Source organism: Leptonychotes weddellii, chromosome 12 (genome assembly GCF_054177405.1).
Source record: "Leptonychotes weddellii isolate Sample4059 chromosome 12, ASM5417740v2, whole genome shotgun sequence".
Taxonomy (NCBI): Eukaryota; Metazoa; Chordata; class Mammalia; order Carnivora; family Phocidae; genus Leptonychotes; species Leptonychotes weddellii.
Genome location: NC_138380.1, coordinates 61,199,896 through 61,205,154, shown reverse-complemented (window position 1 = coordinate 61,205,154; position 5,259 = coordinate 61,199,896). Strand labels below are relative to the sequence as shown.

At 35.1% G+C, this 5,259-nt stretch overlaps 1 long non-coding RNA gene across 1 annotated transcript in view; it reads left to right on the top strand.

Annotated features, from left to right (window-relative positions):
- Positions 1 to 31: 31 nt before the first annotated feature.
- LOC115941940 (uncharacterized) overlaps positions 32 to 5,259 on the top strand; it is a 165,495-nt gene continuing 160,267 nt past the window's right edge. The window contains exons 1-2 of the long non-coding RNA XR_014139339.1: positions 32 to 146; positions 3,261 to 3,419. This is a non-coding gene — a long non-coding RNA (uncharacterized LOC115941940). The remainder of the gene's footprint in view (positions 147 to 3,260; positions 3,420 to 5,259) is intronic.

The window sequence follows — 5,259 nt, the reverse complement described above, 5'->3', positions numbered from 1 at the left end:
CAACGGAAGCAGCGCGAGGAATGCTGGGATAGTGGAGGTCCACCCAGCGCTTCCTGCGGGTTTAGCAATCCGTCAGAGTTAGAGATGGATCATTTTGTGCTTTTAGTTTTATCTGGACTCTCTGAATTGACAAATTTGGCATCCGGGTAGGTTTCCCTTACTGGAAAAGACTCATAATATGTAGAAAAATTAAACACCTTTACTTAAAGTCTGAGGGATAAAGTGCCCGCTAAGATTCCTGAAGGGCCTGCTAAAGTGTTGAACCCTTAATATAAATTAGCCCTATCCTTAAACCAATTCCCTAAGCATGGTAATAACTATCTCCACGTCACAGAAAAATTCAGGTTCAGAAAGAAATAGCCAAAGTCAGTCAATCTCCAGTCTCCACACTCTTCGTTGTTCCTCCATCTTGTAATTACGCTGTGGGGAATACCCTGTTAAATAGAGTGTGTTTTTGTGTGTGTAATAACTAGTTCACAGGTTATTATAAAATCATACTATGTAAAACTCGATATATTTAACATTTTATGATCAAATATATCATTTGAATTTTTCAAATATTAAATATTTTTAATGTAGCTATGAACTTATATGCGTGTGTAATAATATACATGGATACTATGTAATATAACATACAATTGGGTGTTATAAATTTTTATGCATATGCTTGTGTATATATTTAAAACCTATTCCTTCATTCAACAGCAGTAGTTATGTTAGTTCATACCACGCACCAGGCACCGTACTGGAAATCAAACTTGGATAGACAAAGTCCTTACCTTCCAGGGGTTCAGATTCCACTGGGAGACATGTAAATAAGTAAATCACAGTGGAACATAGTAATACATTTGAATTTCTATTTTAAAAGGAAATTATCTGAGAAATGAACAGAGTGTATGGATGTACAGAGAATAGAGCAACTAAATATAGCACAGATTTGGACCAGAATTTGGGAACCTCAATTAGATGTAAATTAAAAAAAAAAAAATAAGATGGCCCTTATAATACTATTTTGATTTGTAGTGGTTACCAAAAACATTAGCAGCCTTCAGATTAAGTTCAAAGTTACATAATTTGACATGCTATATGAATAAATACCAAAAGAAAAAGAAAAGATGAGGAAAATCTAAAATTGGAATTAAAATTAGAAGTAAACTAAAACTGTAAGTAAATGTGGACAGTGGAAATGTAGAAAGTATGTAGTATATTTCTTCATATTAAAATCCATACGTATGGCAGCATTTGCTAACCTTGATGGGACCTCTTAGAATTTTGTACTTTGATGCCGTCTATCATATATATTACATATGCCACTGGGAACAACACACCAACGTAAAGCTTTGGGCAGGCAGTTTGATTTAGGCAGCAAGGAATAAGAAATCACAGATCTGAGACAGCCATTTTGTGCAGAAATAAAAAGATTTGCCTAAGGACATATCCATAGAGACAGAAAAATTAATGGCTGCCAGGAGATGAGGAAGCGGGGGAATTGGGACTAACTGCTAATAGGTATGGGGTTTGTGGGATGATAAAAATATTCTGGAATTAGGTAGTGATGATGGTTGCAAAACAGAGTGAATATACTAAAAACTACTGAAGCGTACGTTTCAAAATGATAAATTTTATGTTATGTGAAGTGTATCTGAATTTTTTAAAATGCTATAAAAAATTTGGCCAAGGAATCAGGAATCCCAAATTCTAAGTGTATAATTTATCTGATAATGTGATTGATGTTTATATTAATTCTTAGCAAAAGGAAAAAAATCAATGGTGATACAGTGATTTCCCCTATAAAATTGAATAACACAATTTTGTTTTAAGTCTCCAATTTTGGAAAAATGTACTGATCCGTTAAGTCCAGAATGCTGGAACCACAAAAATAACTTATTTATTTATTTTTTTATTTTTTTAAGTAGGCTCCACACTCAGTGTGGAGCCCAACTCAGGGCTTAAACTAACAACCCTGAGATCAAGACCTGAGCTGATATCAAGAGTTGGAGGCTTAACCGATTGAGCCACCCAAGCGCCCCTGAAATAATGTATTTTAATCATCATGACACATGCCACAGTGAGCAACTTATCATTTAAATGGCCGTGGCTCATGGAAAAACTCTGGAAAATGATAGCCATTAAAGTGTAAGAGGCATTATTGCTTTGCTAACTTAAGCACATAAGAATACGTATTTGATGGACCAGGAATCAAACCTAGGCTCAAGTCTTACTAAACAGGAGGTTTAGGCAAGTTGCTTAATTTCTCTGAAGTAATTTTAGTGATTTGTAGAGTTACAGCAAAGATTAAGTGACTATATATATACACGTGTGTGTATGTCATATATATATACATACAAACACATGGCATAACCCAATACCTGGCATGTAATAAGTAATCAATACATGTTAGCTCTTATTAAAAAAGGGTCTTAAATTTTAAAATATCTCAGATCCTCCATACTAACCCTTAAAGTCTTTAAATGTGGGTTTTGTTTCCTAAATGATACCTTGGTAATACTTTGGGAAGAAGTGAGTTCCTCCACAAGTTAATAATAATAATAGTAATAATAATAATAGCTAACATGTATTTAGTGTTTACTTTGTATCAGGCACTGTGCCAAGTCCTTTTTTGTATTAAGTGAGTACAATTTAAATCTATTTAATACTTGAGGGACCTGAGGCACAGAGAGGTTGTAATGTGGCCGAAGTCACAGTGCTAAGAAGTGGTGGAGCTATTGTATCCTAAGGGCTTTTTAAAGAATAAGAAAAAAGCCATCTTAATGTGTAGAGAGGCAGACAGTTGACATAAGAACCCCTGGAATCATTTCTTTCTAACACTACTGAACATGTGCACATGTAGGAAAATGGCAGAAACACATAAATGCAGACAGAAGTACGGAGGGCAAAGAGGTAGAATGAAGAAGAAAATCGAATCTTAAAATTGACTTAGCTGTGTATGGCTAGGAAACCCTCTACAACATTAGAGAGAAGCACTGCAGTCAAAACTATGCCTTTATCTACATACGAAATCTGTAATTGGTTGATTATATTTAACTTCACAAGAAATCAAGCTAGCAGCAGATTTTATAGTAGATGATTCAGTTTGTCTCTAGCAAATCTTTTTTTTCCCTGAAGTCACATTTGGGATTTATATAGTTTTAGTTATACCAAAAATACCTGAATCTTGAAGTTTGCTGTAGAGTGACCATTCACTAACTAGGCAGAATGGATTCTACAAGATTGACCTTCCTATATCTATCTCTAACCAGGAAGAAATGGTGAGGGACTGCTAAATGCCTGATATCTGGAGGAAGGACTGATTTCAAAGTCACCTTCATTTTGACCTCAGGAAGTTACAGCTAATTAGCCAACCATGAAGAACTGAGGAGACAGGTCTACACATCAAGTCTCTAGGATGTCCTTTCAGGGTATGTAAAAAAACTTTGGTGCCAGAATCACTCTACTTAACTCAGGCTCTTACCACGTGTGGGGCTCTAGAAAATTACTTTCCCTCTTGGTCCTCAGTTTACTCATCTTTGAAATGGGAGTAATCCGTTACCTTCTCCATAAGGTTGTTGAAAGGATTAAATGAACTATTTCATATGAAACACACTCAGAAGGATGCCTGGCATATGGTGAACAGGCAATAAATAGTAATAGTTTGAAGTAAAAAGGAGAATGATAATGTTGATTTCTACCCTCTAGCAATTCATAAAACTCCTCGAGGTTAGAAGAAAAATTTAATTCCAACAGCTTACATGCTTGTCATCAAGAAGTACTGAACTTTTGCTGTGCCCTAACTTTTTATCTGACCTTTCTAACCTCCAGAACACAACTATTTGCTGGAGCTTCTCTCTGAGTCTCCAAAGGACAGGTCCTAGATGAAATTAAATCTGTAAAGCAGACCTTCAGGACCCTCCTCTCCCCACCAGGTCACAACATTTAGGCAGTTAACCAACACCATCATCAAAATTTCACATATATTTGTGATAAATGCAGGTGTAACTGTTAGGAGAAAATGGAAATTTGAAAGGGTGGGGCAAACTAAACCATATGCAATTTGCAGCATATGGAAATAAAGCAGGAAATGTAGAAAGGATGAAATTTAGAAAGTAGACTTTGGGATATCTTTTATAGAACATCTTTTATTTCATATAAGTCCATAGCTCCATGTTCACATTTTCATTCTTTCTGGGCCTTTAAAATTTATTCACTTTCCCCTAAAACAGATCTTGAAGGTCTTTAAAAAAGTGGACTATAACTGTGAGGTCAGACTCTGAACACCTGCAGCTAGCTCTAAACCCTGCTATGATCTATTTTTTTTTAATTTATTGTGGTAAGAGCACTTAATATATCTACCCTCTTACATTTTTGAATGCACAATACAGTATTATTAACTATAGGCATGATGCTGTACAGCAGCTCTCTAGAACTTACTCATTTTGTATAACTGAAACTTTATACCTATTGAACAGGAATTCCCCATTTCCCTCTTCTTCCAAACCCTGGCAATCACCATTTTATTCTCTTTTCTATAAGTTTGACTATTATAGACACCTCATGTAAGTGGAATCATGCAATATTTGTCCTTCTGTGGCTGGCTTATTTTATTTATCATAAGGTCCTCCAGGTTCATCCATGTTGAATATGGCAGAATTTCCTTCTTTTTTAAGGCTGAGTAATATTCCATCCCTTCATTTGTCACTGGGAATTTAGGTTGTTTCTGTGTCTTGGTTATTGTGAACAGTGCTGCAAAAAACATGGGAGTGCAGATATTTTCTTGAGATTTTGATTTCAGTTCTTTTGAATAAATTCCCAGAAGTGGAATTGCTGGATCATATACTAGTTCTATTTGTAATTTTGGGGAAAATCTTCATACTGTTTTCTATAGTGCTTGCATCATTTTTACATTCCCCAAAACAGTGCATAAGGGTTTTAGTTTCTCCACATCCTTGTCAATACATGTTACCCTTTTATTATTGTTGTTGTTATTATTATTATTATTATTATTATTATTGCCACCCTGACAAATAGATGTGAGGTGGTGATATTTCATTGTGGTTTTTATTTGCATTTCCTTGATGATTCATGATGTTGGGTATCTTTTCATATACCTACTGGTCATTTGTATGTTTTCTTTAGAGAAATGTCTATTTAAGTCCTTTGCCCATTTTTTTTTCTTTTTTGAGAGAGAGAGAGAGCGCATGTGCATGCATGAGGTGGAGGGAGGGGCAAAGGCAGGGAAAGAATCTTTTTTTTTTTTTTTTT